A 17,967-nucleotide genomic window follows, 5' to 3' on the forward strand; every position below is an offset into this window, starting at 1 on the left:
TGATTTGGTATGTATGACCATAAACTCATTAAGAAAATACCCTACTATCTAATTGAGAACGAGTTCCCCGATCACTAACAATCTCTATTGGTAGTCCATATCTCATAAATACATGCTCATATAAGAATGCAGCAGTGGTTCTGGAATCATTCTTTTAAGTCGCTTTAGCCTCGACCCACTTGGTCAAATAGTTGGTAGCTACAATGATATATTGAGCTTGGTGTTTGGCAACGCAAACACAAAGTAGCAGATGACCTTCAACTATGCTATTTTTAGCATATGCTTATGTATTAGCATACGTTGCTTCATTTTTTGACAGACACATCATTTTGTATATGTACTTTTGACATATTTACGGGCTCTACATGAGTTCCAGCTTGTATATTTGATGTTACCATGATGCCTAGGAGCTATAGAGATGCACACAATCCTATGCATCTCATGGGCGGTCGGACATATTTTTTATGCCCTAGGTATAAAAGTGAAAGTTAGCTCATTTTTTAGGGATCCTCAGGTGAGTTAAGCTTTCATGGAAAGCTTGTAGAGAAGATAGAGGTGAAGATGTTTGGAGTTGGAGCTTCCTCTTGTGTTCACCTACTTTGTATGGCATGCAATGGAAAGCTAAGTGCTCTTCTTCTTCTTTCTCTTTGTCAATTGTGTTTATGCTGTTTAGTTAAGCATTGATTAGTCTCTAATTAGTGTTTCCCTCTCTCATTTATCTTCACTTTTATATTATTTGTGAGCTCATTGTGTGTGTGATTGATGAGAGTGTGCACCCATTGTCCTCTTGATTGTTGAGATTAAAGAAGATTAGAGAGTAGGCATTGAGTGATTAGACTTCTCCATAGCTTTCTCTTCTTCTTAACTCTCTTAATTAAGATCCTCTTCTTGCATTTCTAATGATTCCATTCCTTCATGCACTAGCCGGGTTATCGATCCATTGGTTTGACATTTTGTCGGTGGATTGAGCTATGCGACAACCCCCCAACATTGGCGCCGTTGTCGGGGATCGATTACCTAAGCTAGAGGAGTCATTAGTGTGTTGAAGAGTCATTAATCATGTTTTAGAGTAGTTTAGATTATGCTTTAGGTGTTGGTGATGGTGAATTGTGGATTTATGGTGAGATTTGGTTAAGAAATTGTGATTAATTTGTATATTTTTCTCTCTTTTTTCACTAATTATTCACTAATTTTCTACTAATCCGCTAACAATTGGAGTGCTTTATATGTGTGTATGCCTAATTAGAGGCTTAAGCATCACTCTTTTGATAAGAAATTGCAAAAAAATTGAGTGAAATCGAGTGATTTTTGAGTGTGTGATTAGGGAATTTTTCCTAATTAGGCTCTCTAATTACTCTCTAATCACACGTGATTTTAGTGTTACACATAGCTAAATCATTGATTTGAAGTGTGATTATCATTCTTATGTGTTTAATTTGATTGAAAATGATGCTACACATGAGATTTTGTGCTTGATTGATTGTAGGTGAATTGCGGTTAAGCGGTTGCTAGTACACACAAATGTGTGTAGGCGTCAATTGGAGTGGAAAATCGACGCGATGCTTATGTTATTGTTAGTGCATTAACCCATTCATTTGATGATTTGATTTTCAAGTTTGATTAAAGATAAATTTCACAAAAAATTAGTGCAAATCTAAGTGCAATTTGTGTGCCTATGTGTAAGCAAAGTGCATATTTTTTAGTGCAAATTATGGTTTAATTGGTGCCAATTGTATTCATAAAAAGCATTGGATTACTTGATGTTGTTATGATGATTATGGATCAGTTTTTTCATTGCTAAAATTGCATCAAAATGCTGCCCAATTTTTGCTAGATTGTGTGTGCATTGATTAGCGATTAGTGCTTGATTATGCTTGTGTGTGTACACTTAATTGGGCTTGTAATTGATTGCAAATTGATGTGAAATTGGTTGAATTGCAAAGTTCAAAGTGTGCTGATCAATTGTATATGCTTAATTCTATTGCTAATTATGCTAATTTTTAGTCAAAATCAAGCAAAAAAAGATGCAAAAATCGACTTAATTTGGATGCAAAATGCATAGAAATTTGATTTTGGGTGTAACTTTGAAGTGTTAATTGTAAAAAATTCTTTACAAAATTGAGCGTGTACGCACTTCACGACCTATTTTTAGTTTCGCACGCGCATACGTCTCACTTCTCGTAACAGTGTGTGCACTTACTTAATTTAGGTGTGTGCATTTACTTGATTTAGGTGTGTGTGTGCACTTACTTGAGTTAGGTGTGTGCATGCATTTACTTGATTTAGGTGTGTGTGTGCACTTACTTGATTTAGGTGTGTGTGCATTTACTTGATTTAGGTGTGTGTGAGCACTTACTTGATTTAGGTGTGTGCATCATTTAAGAGGGGTGTGTACCATCCTCAATTTGGGTGTGTGTAAAGTGTAGTGCACAAGCAAACAAAGGGGGTGGGGGGTCAAGCACATGTGCCTGCTTGTTTTTAGGTGTGTGGAAAGAGAGTAAAGTCAACAAAAGACAAGGCATGTGAGAAAAGAATCTAGGTGAGAGAAAGAGAAACAAAGTTAACAAAGTTAATAAAAAGAGTGTGTGCATGGGCGTCCAAATTTAAAAAAAGAACCCCAAAAAAATAAATAAGAAAAAATTCAAAAAAAAACTTTTTTTGTTCTCTTTTTTTGTAGGCATCCCATGCATGTGCGCATCTAGTCGGCCTCTTTCAGACCCTGTATTACGAGGATCTCTCTCTTATACTTTCTCTTATATACCTCGTTCACGCGCGCATTTATGCACGACTAGACACTGAAAGTACATATGTCCGGAGAGTCGTTTACCTGATTCGCTTACTTGTTTGACATAGCACACTGTAGGATTTAGTGGACTCTCGACACATTGACATCATTGTGATGTGATTTATGAGCCACTATTATCATGCATGATTGACTATAGGTCACCCGTGTGACAGTTTCATTTGATTACACCATTCACATCACGATCTTGCCATACACTTATTATATTGCTTGCTATTCCTTGAGAGATCTAGATCAGTCATAGTGAGCTTCCACATGATCATTGAGTATTTGCACTCTCTAGATTGATGACGACCATGGCCCTGAGAGGTTCCGATTTGGTGTTGCTATGGTTAGTAGGAGAGTACGAGAGACATTTATGTTATCGAGATCGATATACCGATCGCTATTTTGTGAGGCTTCAGCCTCATGATCACTCTACTCATGCTTTTCAGTCAGTTAGAGCCAGAGCCCACCCCACGAGGTCTGATCATCTCATAGATTTCTTAGATGTACTCTATCGAGTACAAAATATCCATTCTAGACATGAGATCCCAGTACCATCCCTAGAGGATGTTGCAGACACATGATACCATCCAGTGACAGTCCAGTTACGGTGTATGTATGATATTTTTTTGTATGTTGATGATGATGCACGCATGTATTTGAGAGAGTCATAGATGCATGTACCAGAGCCTCAGGTAGATTTTGGTAGATCCATGAGTAGTAGGACCTATTATGGCCTTGATGATTATAGTACCTACACGATGATTTTTGGCCTACCTTATCGACCTATCCCTAGCCCTAGATCACCTACATCTAGTGTCGGCATTGAGCTTGAGTCCACATACACAGAGAGATCACCCATTAGACCACCTCCAAGCTTTCTACCTAGACCTATTGCTCCATAGGATTATCGATGACCATAGATCTAGGTTGACACAGGAGATTGACGAGTCTTGAGAGAAGTTATTGAGAGAGCCACGCATAGAGACCGAGATGAGATTGACATTAGAGTCCTCACAGACACCACACAGAGCTAGATTCGGCATGATGAGCACTTCACAGTCTATGTTTATGATGAGATCAGAGCCACCACGAGTCATCGAGATGAGAGCACCCGCCGTGAGTGCACCACACATAGAGCCATTGACTATGAGATGATTACATTGCGGACCCATGAGAGAGCATCCACAGCCTTTGGTGATGGAGCATACCATGCATTTACCTAGAGAGGCTATTACAACCACAACATTGAGCCATATTGATGTTTCAGGATCACATGACCATGAGAGACTTATGTCACATGGGGCTATAGTTTCGACGAGTGACACGAGTCATACGATGAGAGATGAGCTACACGAGTTAGCCAGTACTCTGTGGACAGATAGACCTATGCTAGTCTTGTGTGGTGAGAGGATGGGACTATGCATATTTCATGATCTGAGTCGATCGAGTTTCTTTCAGAAACTCAAGCGCTTTGTTCAGGATCCTCCCACACATCAGTTAGTGCGAGTTATGCCTAACCCAGGCATGCCAGGATGTACTTGTCGATGTTTGAGATTGACTTACAGACCATAGAGCCTTTATCATATGACGAGTCCCTAGATACGCATACTCATCCCACATTGGTAGAGTTGTATAGGCTTGAGCAGACAAAGACATATGGTGAGGACTGTGAACGTAGATACACACGAGAGTCTAGCACATCTAGTGAGTTATGTCAGAGAGTGACTGGCATGATTTCGTTTGATCAAGATCCTCAAGAGCGTGTATATAGAGGCACTGATCATGCCATCTATGTGATGACTATTGGAGTGAGATACACACCTAGATCATTGATCGATCGAGCACATTGTAGCACTAGACTACCTACTACAGCTTTAGCCCACCATTCTGGTTATAGATCACCTCCTACACCCATGAGTGATTGTGATCCTCTACGAGAGATTACTAGGACTATGCCACCCCTAGACGGAGCTCTTGAGCTTAGCCTACCACAGAGTGAGCTTCATAGCTTAGATCAGCATGAGACTGTTGAGCCAGCAGAGGATCACACCCGCATTTTTGCTCACACCCATCATTTTGTAACCATTGATTGTAATAAATGTCTTTCCGACATTAATTTTGATTTGAGCCATTCATTAAATAACGGGACTCAATTGAGTTTCCAGCTTGTAATCCCGAAGTAATTTCACCTGCTGATGTAAATAATTAGAGATGTTCTCACCTCCAAGGCTGAGGTATATAAGCCAAAGTTTTGTAACCTAAGGGAAATTGAATCATTAATCAAAAGGAGTTTTTGAGCGCCGTGACTGTGTCTGAGAGAGAAAGAGAGAGAGAGAGTCTTATCTCCTTGCTACGCGAGCTACGGGACCGCCATTGGAGAAGCGACACCGCCATTGTGTTAGCAACGGTGAGAGCTACGCACAGATACCAAGAGTGCGCGCTATCGGCTTCTACGTGTGGTAAGTTCCTACGAGCTTCGGTGTGAGTTTTCTTCCAACTCGTGTGTCGGAATGGAGCGTGCAGCATATCTATAGAACCACAACGAGTAGAGCTACACATTAGTACCATCGGGGTCAAGTTTCGGTCACCTGTATTTTTCGGCCTGTCTTCATACGCGTTTACCGCACGGAGTGATTATAGGTTGATTTTACAGTTCAAATCTTTAGGGTGTTGTTCTTACCTAGTGCATAGACTTCCCCTTGAGTTTGAGATCGATTCAATGATTCTAGATCCTGTTTCGTATAGCATTCGTTCGTAGTACGGATTTCAGTCACTTGCGTGTTTTAGAACTTAGATTTGATTTCCTTAGTAGTGATTGTCATTAGAAGGTCGAGTAGGTGATTTGACACCCACCTAGTTGTTTCCATGCGCCTGCGGGTCAAGCTTCGTCCTCGTCTGACAAATTCTGTTGTTGGTTGAGTTCTCGCTATTTAGCTTCCGCTAGCGGCGTAACCGCCTTAACATTTGGCGCCGCTGCCGGGGACGAGAGCCCTAAGTAGGTGACCTTAGACTAATCCTACGAGGTGAGTCGTATAAACTACTTTGTATACTTTAGTTAGAAAAGATCTAGGAGTGGTGGACTCCGAAGGTCTCGAGAGATACTAGGAAGTGGGGTATTCCTGGGTCTTCCGTGTTGACAGTATTTTTAGTTTAGCTTAGATTAGATTGTTTTTGATGGTGTTTAAGTGGTTGTTGACATAAAAAGCATTTGCTACTCCTTGTGTGGTAGTAAATCTCTTTATATTTTCAATTGCAAAAAATCCATTTTATGATTAGAAGTAGCTTAGGTAGGGCCTGATTTGATCCTGATCTAGAGCTATCAATTGGTGTTCTATTTGCTTGATGTGTTTGATTGCATGTTAGATCACTGAAAAAGTCGCTTTGGTAGTGAAATATGCAATAAACAAAGTTCAGAAAAATTTTCTGTGTAACTGATTGTTGCTGAGCACTTAAAAGAGCTATTGGAAGAGTTCTGTGCTGAAAAACTGGAAATCTGCAACTTTAGACATCATACGCGTATGATGTCTTAGGACCTAAACAGAGCCTAAAATTGAAAATTTGACATTGCCAGAGTGTTTAGAAGGGGGGTTTTACCCTAAGATCAACTTAAAACAAGAGCATTAACACTCAAAGAAACCCAAAAAAGACAAGTCGGAGTCCAAGAAACGCAAAGAATAGGAAATTTTGGATTCAAATCTTGTTTTTACATTCAAACCTGACAAAAACACTTGAAACTCAATTATAAACATTGGAGAAGGCTTAAAACCAAAAATAGTCAAAATCTGGGACAAAAGACATCATACGCGTATAATGTCTTTTGGCACTTCCACTGCTTATTTTTGAAATCTGACCTGACAAGATTGTTACAGGCACTGTAAGAGGCATAAATATCAAGTTTGGACCCAAATTGATGAAAAAGACATCATACGCGTATGATGTCTTTGACCTAATTTTGGACATATTTTGATACTTTGCTAACACAGATCCATTGTAATAGCTATCTAGAGGCTATATTTCAAGTTTCATCCCATTTGGATCACAATTGACCCAAAAAACAAGTCAAAAGCGGAAAATTGCCAAGAAAAGCCTGAACTAGCCATAACTTGCTCAAACAGAGTTCAAACTGAATTTTGTGAGTGAACAGAGCATAAAGGGGCCACTGAGAGTGAGCATAACCAAAATAGTCAAAATCTGTGAAAAAAGACATCATACGCGTATAATGTCTTTTTCAGCATAACTGCAACAAAATTCTCACTTGATGAAACAGAAGTTGTCCAACTGACAAGATTAAACAATTGACCAAGTATCAGTCAGTTTGGATCAATTCTGACCACAAAAACTTAGGGAAAACAAATTGCCGAGACGGAAAAGTTAAAGTCCTTTAGGGGAATTGATGAATTTGAGATCGGGCAGGAATCTCCGGAATAATCAACCAAAACAAGGGGAACCAGCAAGTGTCATATCAACCGAGGGAAGTGTAAACCAAAGTTGGGTGCAACCATTAGAGCCGATCTTTGAAGGAAGTGTCTCTGATACTTCTTCGGAGAGGTCTTACGAGATTTTCACCGAAAACTTGGAACACTTGAACCTGAACAACAGAGGAAATATGGCAGCAGGATCATCAAACCCTTCCGACACCATGAAGCTATTGTTCATAAAATACCAGTACGACAATGAGCAAGGTGCCAAGATCTACAAAGATGGAATGGACCGCTATTGTGTAAAGATAGAAGAAAGACCTAGTGAGTTCAAGGACTTAGTGCCTGTGAGCTATAGCGGAGATAGATATCTAGATGACGAGGGTACCATGTACTTGGTAGTCCTAAACCCTAACATTGTGGACAAGTGGGGATTGATGGGCACCAAAGCCAAAATAGATGAAGAACTCGAGGAGAAAGCACCAATAATGAACTTCCCTAATGCGAGGTTAAGAAGAGAGAATGAAACTACAAGGATCAACACTGATAACATCTATGTGGGGCTGTACAAATATAATAATGGGGAGCAAGATCTCTATTATAGATGTGAAGAACCCTACACCGGAGAGTTGACAGACCAAAAAAGACTTTATGTCTTTACCTACACAGAGGGATCGGAAGTGAAAATTGCCGCTTACGATAAGTATGGCAGGCAATACTCAACAATGGGCAAGAAAGAATTAGAAGGATATACATACTTTGGGGGACCACTACATCAGTATTATGTTACTTCTAGCTCACATAGACCAGCACCAACAAATGGAGTGCAAAACTCAATGACAACAGGAGGACAAAGAACTCAGGTTGCTGACTCTTTCAGTCAACCTTGGGACTCGAAGCTCGGACCAATGGGATCATTACATTCCAGAGAGTCAATGGAGATGAATCGAGGTAGTGCAGTTCCAATCCCCACCTATACCACGCCAGGTCCAAGGTTTGAAGCGGAACCATCACATTTACCTCCCAGTCGTAGATTCAGGGCAGAGGAACCGACAAGGGTAACCCACGAAGTCCATGATGCTAGAGAAAGCTTTAGCCGAGACACAGGAGCAATGAGATTGGTAGCAGATCATAGACGTATGAGACCATCTCAAGTAGCCAAGTGTATGCCCAAGAAGTATGGTGGTTCAGGAGATCCGTATGCACATGTGTCACTCTTTAAGCAAGTCTTAAGAGCTGAGCAGATAACAGATTTCCATACACAATACGAAGGATTTGGTCTTACTCTAGAAGGTACTGCATTGACATGGTTTCAACCAATGAACATAGGGGGATTCCATGACATTGACCATTTGCTAAGAGAGTTTGCTGAGGAATTCTCAAAACGAGGGATTAAGCACAATACGGTCTCACAAATATATGCTTTTAAACAGAGAGAACACGAAAAAGTGAAGGAAGCGTCACTTCGCTTCAAACAATACATTGAGAGATGTCCAGTACGTGAACGACCACAAGATGACAGACTATCTGTTCTCTTTATTGAGGGAATGAGGAACGACACTCTCAAGAAGGACTTGCACTTGAAAGCTTGTACAAGTTTCGAGCAAGTAACGAGAGAGGCATTGTACTTAGTGGATAATTGTACGGTTTATGGAGAGGTGTCAGCGGATACAGATTCTGCATCCAGTAGCTCCTCCTCCGTAGCGAGCGAGACTACCACTAAAAAGAATGTTCAAACAACAACCATGCCAAATGTAGAGCAAATGGTAGAAGATGCTCTAAAAAGGATGGCACCATACCAAAAACCATTGCCAAAAACACTGAAATGGTGTGCTATTGAACAAAAATGGACAAATCATCCAACAGAGGAGTGCTATTACAACAAAGGGTATGTAAGGGAGCGCCAGTATGCACCTCCTGCTCAATTAGCACCACCTCAGATACATCCAGTACCTCGATACCCAACGGGAAATGTACCAGGACCTATGGGGATAGAAAGACCGCAACCGGTATTGGGACAACAACCACCTTTACCAGGAGCAAGACCAGTGGGCATTAGATATGCACCAACCTTAGAGAATCAGGAAGAACAAGCCTTAGTGCCTGTTCAAGCCTATTATGAAGAATCGGGTGCACACATGTCTCCGACAGTGTATTACTCACCAGAAGAACCAAAACAACCAGAACCATGGGGCATGATGGGGAATGTTGGAATACCAACAATTACAAGTGCTTCTGATGAAGAGAGATACAATATGGACGCAAGAACCTTGATGTTCATAGGTCATGGAGGGTTAACAGGACAAAGACCATCCTACCCACAAAGGACGAATCAAGCGGGACCAAGACCAGCACTAGGACCCTGTTACAAGTGTGGAGGTGACCATCTGATGAATGTTTGCCCACATACGGAAATCATTCGAATTAACGCTTATTGCACTGAGTGTGGGGTTACTCACTTCATTGAGGATTGTTCAAAGAATCCAAACAAAGTGCAAAAGACGACATTGAATATGCTAGAAACTATTCCTACCAGTAGTGGGTCTGAAAATGAAACTTTGATACCAACGCAAGTTGTTACTAGAGCTCAAGCTAAGAAAACCACTAGAGAACCTGAGAATGGAAAGTTAGCGATTGAAGTGGTTAGTCAAGGACCGCGGAGTCAGAAAAACACATGGAAGCTAGAAAAGCACGCATGAAGTTGAGAAAAGAACGTGAAGACGCTATTCTAGCTAAGGAACTAAAGCAAACTAAAGCTAGATTAGAAAAACTTGAGAGTCAAAACGGGAAACGAGAGATGAGCCCGGAAAGAACTAAACAAAAGAGTATCAAAGAAACAACGAGCTTAAGCTCCGGGGGATCAGTGCTAGTCGACAAGGTACACGAACCATTAGACGCACTGATGAGAGCTTACGAAGCTAGGTTAAGGAACAACCAAACACAAGAACAGAGGTGGCTGACATACCCAGACGCGGAATTGGAAAAGCAGAGACTTGAAATGTGCCAGAGAATGATCGAGACTGCACAAGCCTTATTAGAACCACCAAAAGAAACAATGAATTGTGGAAAGGAAAACCCAATTCAGCAAGAGACTATCGTTTCACGGGTAGCCGAAAAGACTCCCAGTGCACAAAAGCCTGAAAATACACAAAAGGATGACCGCATAGTGTTGAACACAACCGATCAGGAGGTCGAGAGTTTTCATCCAGTCATACAGAGGTCTTACGGAAGAGATGAGGATTACAATGAATTTTGGAAACAAGTGAGAGAGGCAAACTTTGCAAACGAGCTAAGTTGCCAAGCTAATCAGACAAATGGGGAAAGGGACATCAAAAATCCTCCCATTGTGGAATTTGAGGCAGGATCTCAAGTAGACTTGGATCTTCAATCTTACTGGGGAGATGGGGGCTCTGTTAGAACAATGGAGAGCAAACCTCATTCACTGAATACCTTACCTTCATACTTAGGAGAGTATGAAGCAAAATCCGAGATTAGAGCACTTCCCTCAAGAAAAATCTCATCAGAAAAAGTCATGGACTCGCAAGGATTGATAGAGATTTTGTCAACACCAGTGACATGCACTATCACTCTAGCTGAGCTTTTGAGGCTAAGACCACATATGTGGACCACTGTAGGAAAATGCTTGGAGAAATTCGGGATAAAAGATCCAACATCGAGATTGCAAGAGAGCATTGAGGAGCTGAGCAAGCCACAAAAGAACGCTAAGCCTGTACCCTTAAACAAGGTCGGAGAGTATTGCGAAGGTGAAGAGGGGAATACAACCTTACCAGTTGAATTCCAAGGAGTGAACACAATGGCAATACTAGACAGCGGAGCTGGGGTAGCCATAGCTACAAAAGAAATCTGGAAAAAATGGGGGAAACCAGCAATAAGGAAGACTAGGTTGAAACTCCAATTAGCAGATGGACACATGGAGAAACCTATGGGGTTATTAGAGAAAGTTGTAGTGACTTCTTGCGGCATTGAATACGAACATACTTTTGCTATTGTCGATTTTGGCAAGGAGAATAACTATGATATCATACTGGGAAGACCATTCATGAGACAATTGAAAATGGTCCAAGATTTGGGCTACGATCACATATACCTGAGAAGTATGGAAACCACTACACGTGTGAACCTGAAAGACCATAGCTACAAAGATGTGAACCGAACACCGGTAGAGGAGTTTGATTCAGCTACTTTGGCGGGATCCGAATTTCCAGCTTGGTTAGGTAAACCCAAGGAGTTATGGATGTGTGGAGCTTCGAAATGTGGAAGTCTGAAACGAGAAGAATGTGTTTTAGAAAGGGCTATCGAAGACGAAACTTATGTAAGAGAACCCTTTCCAGAGGACACGTTTGAACCATTAGAATGGACACACATTCTAGCAACCCTAGATGTTTGTGCAATTCCGGATGGTCCCACAACGCAATTTTGCGACAAGGACGGGTACGATGTGGTTCCTTACTTCATGTTGAGAACTGTGCTCGAAAAAGAAACTGATAGAATAGATGACCTGGAAAAGCTAGATGAGCTTCGCCTAAAAGCAGTAGCTTCCATCTACGCTCAAAAAAGGCGACAAAAGGATTTTTTTGATAAGCATGTGCAGACTAAAGAGTTTAAAGTTGGGGACTATGTCCTAGTTTACACTCTGAAACAACATGCTAAAAAGCTTAAAAAGCGAGGGATGGGACCTCTGGTGATTAAAGATCTATCACCAAGTGGAGCCGTCAAGCTTGCTACATTAGACGGAGAAGAAATGCCCAATTGGATTAGTGGATGCAGAGTGAAAAAGTATCTTTTGCCGCTAACCCAAGACATGCTTCTCAAAATACATCAAGAAAAGCTGCGTGTCCAGAAAAAGAAAAAGATTGAGGAGGAAGCGCAAGCCGAGGCGAAGGAAAGAATGGAGAAAAGAAGACTACTGCGTCAGAAACAGCGCAATGAAGGAGCAATACGAATAAACGCAGTCACTATAACAGAAATGGATAATGACAAAGAAGAACCCATCATTGAATGCAAAGTAGGGACCAACCAAATCAAAGCCAGAGCACTATTGGATTCAGGAGCTCAAGCTAACCTACTTTCACTCAGTTTGTATAGACAATTGACAAATGACACTAAACTACAAACTACCAAGCAAGAGTTAAAGAGTTACTCTGAGAATTCAATCAAAACTGTCGGATGCACAGTTTTACATATACAGATTAACCAGTATGTGTATCCTCATATGTTTTACGTGGTTGAAGACCAAGCTACACAACATCCATTATTGCTAGGACAACCATGGCAGAAGCAATATAATGCAATGATTGACTGGGGTTCTAATTCAGTGTTTATCAAATACGAAGGTGAAAGTCAATCAGTTAAGTTCACCAAAGGAGCAGAGCCAACTACAAAGGAAGAATCCAAAGACAAAGATAAACAACAACCAGAGAAAAAGAAGAAACAATGGCAACCAAAAGTTTCTATACAACCGGATTACTCTTCGACGAGGAATTCTCAACAGTGGATAAGGAAGACAAGCAATAATATAACAGCTCAACCTTGGAAAAAAACGGAGTCAAAGTTGGTATGGAGACCAAAAAAGGCTGTGCCAGAGAACACAAAGGTGGAAAACGGAGTCTTCAATACCAGACAACAGAGTGATCCCCGACAATCAAGGACAGTGAAACAGATCTGGATTCCAAAGAAGTTCATGACGGCACAAAGCTACAGCAAGCAAATTTGGATCCCAAAGATTTGTAAACAGGAACTCCCTTCAATACACTCAACGGAAACTCCTAGGTATTTCAAGGCGAGGAAATCAACACACAGAACAAAGCAGGTTTGGGTTGCAAAGAGTTTGTGGCAAGCACAAGCAAAGCGGAAGCAGATTTGGATTGTGAAAAAAGACAACAAGGTAATGAAGAATCCATCTACTGATTCTACTACCGAAGTGCCAAAACCAACCCAAAACCCGACCACCAATCCTTCAATCAAACAAAGAGCAGCTTTATTGGAAAGAATATTGTATCATCGCTCTACAATTGCATTGGGAACTTATGACCAAAACAACTACAATGCTTCACCCACAGACACTTCATAGTCGTCCGGGAGGACTCAAACTAGGAGGGGGGGAGGTATACAGGAGCTACAAAGCAGCTACAAGCGGAAAAAACAAAGAAAAACAAAAATTATATTACAAGGGCAGTGTCTTACATGATTTTGCAATTTTTTATGTTTTGATTGTGGATATTGATAATATTTATGCCCTTATATACCTTGTTTTGCAACAAGAAGAGATCAAATGATGAATTTGGGTCTCTAGATGTGTAAATATCACTAAATAAGAGTGTTTTTGGAGCTAAAAAGTGGAAAAAAGTGGTAATCCAAGTCCAAAAATCACAAAGAAGTGTATATTCATATACACAGGGTTACCAGCTATTTATCGTGTATGTTTGGAATTTTTTGGCTTCAATTTGCTATTTTCCTTTATTTTTTATGATTTTCTTAATAAAAGTAAAAGAAAAATAAAAAAAGCAGGTGAAATGAGATCGGAAAAAAGAAAAGAATAGACGGTGATGGTCCTAATGACAAGGGCAACCCATGGTAAAAATTGGGTACAATTCTGAAAAAGTTGCGGAAAGCCCGAAATGACAGAATTTTGGCAAAGTGGACAGATTTCTCAGAAACAGGTCAAACGGAGTCCAAATTGAGAAATTTCAAATCCTAAAGTGCATTTCACGACGAGATAGGAGCACATGTCAAATTTGGTAACAAGTGATCCGGGAAGCCCGAAGTTAAGTATTTTTCACTTCACTATCAAGCTCATTTCCACTATTACCTTCTTGGAGAGAGCAAAGAGCACACAGGAGCATCCGACCTTCTACCGCCTTCTATGACTGCTACGAGAGCTCAGAGGACACCAGACATGAGAGGTAGACTCGTTGCCATAAGCTTTTGATGCTTATCGTTAACTTTTGTCGCGAAAACTCACCAAAACCAAGAAACAAGAGCAGACGGGGAATGGGGAAGAACGCTAGGTAGGGGCACAACCGCCTAACCAAACCTTGCAAGAACTTAGAGGTGGGTTACCCTAGTATAGGAGATGAGTTTCTAGCACTCAAAGCTCGAGAAAGAATGACTGGAAAAACCCTAGGTCAACAGAGCCTGCAAGAGGCAAACAGAAAAAAGTTGTCGGAACGACACAAAACTTCTCAGGAAGCTTAACAACATCGAGGGAAATGCAACCATGGAGTATCTCCGGGTTTGGATCACCAAAAGTAGGTCGGAACAAACGATTCGGCTGCGGACACACAAAGCGTCATTTTGGCATAACGGCTAAAATTGACGACCAAATGACATGAAACTTCACGAGCAGTTTCAACTATACATGGATGACTTATGTTTGCAAGCAAAACCCAAAAGAAAGCTGATTCACTTACCGATGGTGAAAAAAAACGCTTTCGAGCAACCAAATGGATAAAGATGGAGAACGGGGAGCCAAAGTCAAGTCCAACCAACTGGATGGCTTCGCAACATATCCAATGAGCTGGAAATGCAACTCTCAAGAAGAAAAGTTGAAGAAATTCAACTCCAAGGCAAAAAGACGACTTCGGAGACTGAAATGCCTATAAGGGGGCTTTTTAGCTAAACTGATGACTTTTTAAGTTGAAAACTAGTTAGCAGGGCTTAGGGCACTAGCACAAAGCATTCTTTGCACAAAAAGACCAACATTTCAAGAAAAGACATCATACGCGTATGATGTCTCACAGCATGATTTTCACATTCATTTCAACATTTGAGTGCATAGCCTCATTCCACATGTTAATCACATCCTATGAACCAAGTATCATGAGAATTGGAGTTAGAAAACCCAAGGAAAACCAAAAAGACGCAAAGTAGGCCATAAAATTGATTTTTGGTCCTAATTTTGTCAAAATAACTCCAAAACTCCTTGAAACTTTGTAGGATTGTTGATTAACACATCTACAAGCTATCTGGAACCAAAAAGCACCATTTTGACACAAAAGACATCATACGCGTATGATGTCTATTTGCACTTACAGAGCCAAAAATGCTCATTTGTCATCATACATCCATTATATATATATAATACATGCTACATATGAAGTTTAGAACCATTTGGTCAAGTGGATCACCCCATTAGCCCAATTAAGAGAAAATCCTTCATACAAAGCCTATTTTTGTCCCAAATCCAACATATTCAAGTCCAAACCAAGATTTGAGTATAAACAGTCCTTCACTAGCACATGGAGAGTCCACAGAACCAATCCCATGAAAAATTGATGAAAAAGACATCATACGCGTATGATGTCTCCAGAGCCATTTTTTAGTCCAAATTCTATCCAAACTTGATAAATCCACTGAATAAGCCTATCTAAAGCCAAAACCAAGCTTATAGAGAAAATTGGTCCAAAAATGCACTAAAAGACATCATACGCGTATGATGTCTCACTATGTGATTTTGGCACGTCAGGGCTTCAACCACCAAACAGAAGTGTTCTACATGCCATTTGAAAGTAATCCACCAAGTTTTATCCAATTTGGATCATAAAATCCATTTCCCTTTCAAAATTTTGCCAAGAGCCTGAATTGGACTAAACTGGCCAAAACTTGACCAAATGGGATCCAAACTCAAATCCAAGCATATGATACTCATGTATACACTATCAGCTACAAGCACAACCAATATGAAGTCATTCTGACACAAAAGACATCATACGCGTATGATGTCTCAAGCATGTTTTTGAGCCCAGTTTGCATATTTTTTCACCTACATTGCATCCTTAGGCCCTGAATAGCTCATGTTTCAATTTTCAAGTCATTTGAATAGTTAAAAGCTTCATTTCGGCTTTCAGTACTAAAAAGACGCTAACTTCTGAAATTGGAGTTACAGGATCCATGGATTCCGCTAAGTCATCGGCAACTAAGAGAAAAAGACCAACCATCAAGGATGCTCTTGCAGAGGCAGAACCTTTTGATATTCCAACAGAAACCCTCAAGCCAACCAAGACTTGGGTGGAGGAAGCAGTACTAGAAAAAGAGGGAATAAAGATCTACCAGGGGACTTTCAGAGATCCTCAAGGGCAATCGGTCGATGTACCTATGATCCCACGAGAATTAGTGGATTATAGCAGATCAGAGAACATAAGCAGATACCTGGAAAAGGCTGACTTACACAGGTTCTTCACCTCGAGACCATCAGGTGTAGACACAAGAAGAGTGTATGAGTTGGCAACATCCATTCAGAAGGATGGGAAAGCCACGTTGACAGCCATGGATGGAGAAACAGTTGAAGTACAGATCACTCCACAGCTCATTGCAGATGCATTGAAGCTGCACAACAAAGGGAGTTCTGTCAGAGAAAGAAGGGAGGCCATAGAGGTCTATGGATCAAAGAAACAAAATACAACCTACGCAGATATGGCAGATCAACGAGCGGCAACCCTTTGCCGATTATACAACCAGTTTTTCCATGTGTGCAGTAAAAGACCGCAGAAGTATACTACACCACCCCATGCCATTGCGACAACCATCACATGGGCACTGAAGAGCAACGTGCCAAAAGAGGTGAATTATGCTCAATACATCCACGAGCAAGTAATCGCCATGCACAACCAGAAACCAAAGTACATAGGAGGAGGAGAAATCCTAACAAGAATAGCTTATGAAGCTATTGGAGCCAGAGATCAAGGGCCACGGGTTCCCTCCCAGAATGAGTGGCTTAGAGAAGCCGATGAGGAGGAAGAACAGCAAGAAGTATCCAAGAGGGCGTCCACAAGAGCACGCCGAAAACTAGAAATAGTTTCAGAACCTGAAGAGGCCGTGGACGAGCCGCTCAAGAAGAAAGCGAAGAAGAAGGCCGATCCCAAGCAAACCAAAAGTCAAAAAGCCGCAAGAATGGAAAGGCTGGTGGAGCAGTTTAGAGCGGAAAGAGCTCTAAAGGGGGACTTTGAAGAAATGTGGGTGCCAGACCCCACTAAAGTCGGAACCAGCTCAGCCAGGCCACATGTTGATCAATATGATCAATATATTAGAGCTTATGAGGAGTCGGAGGCCATACTGGAGCAGCAACCTGTCGAGCCTTATACTGAAGAGGAAGTACAGCTTTTAAAAGCTGAGCTGCAAAAGGACGACAAGGGGAAGAAGAAAGTGGATGAGTCTACTGAACCTCAAGAGAAAGACGAGCAAGCAAACAAAGGGAAAGCCAAGATGACTGAGGAAAATCAGCCCTCTTTTACTGTTGTACCAAGCCCGAAGAAGATGGAAATTATTGTGGAGGAGACCACAATAGAAATAGAAACAGAAGTTAGGGAAAAGCCGGAGGCCGGGACCAAGGAAAAGGAGATAGATCCAGTTCAGCAAAAGAAAGATGTTTATGAGGATCTAGTAGCGATCGGATACAGTGAAGAAGAGGCCCTGGAGGCAGTTTATGGGATATCCCTACGGAAACAAGATGATCGGAAAGGGACGAAAGAAAAGACAAAGGGTACAATGGAGAGTGAAGAAAAAATGGACGAGCCGAAGCCATTGGAGGTGGTGGCAGAAAGAGCTGTCAAGTTGACAGATGAAGATGAAAAAGACATGCACATGGTGCATAAACTGCTCAGCAAGATTAAAGAAAGATCCAGAGCAAAGGAAGTAGCACTTGAGACAGCAAAACAAAAGGAAGCAGAGTTGCAGAAGAAGTTAGAGAATGCTATGACTGAATCTGAAAGTCATAAAGCATCACTCTACGACGCCGAAAAC

Source organism: Adiantum capillus-veneris, chromosome 7 (assembly GCF_014529385.1).
Source record: "Adiantum capillus-veneris isolate H3 chromosome 7, ASM1452938v2, whole genome shotgun sequence".
Classification (NCBI taxonomy): Eukaryota; Viridiplantae; Streptophyta; class Polypodiopsida; order Polypodiales; family Pteridaceae; genus Adiantum; species Adiantum capillus-veneris.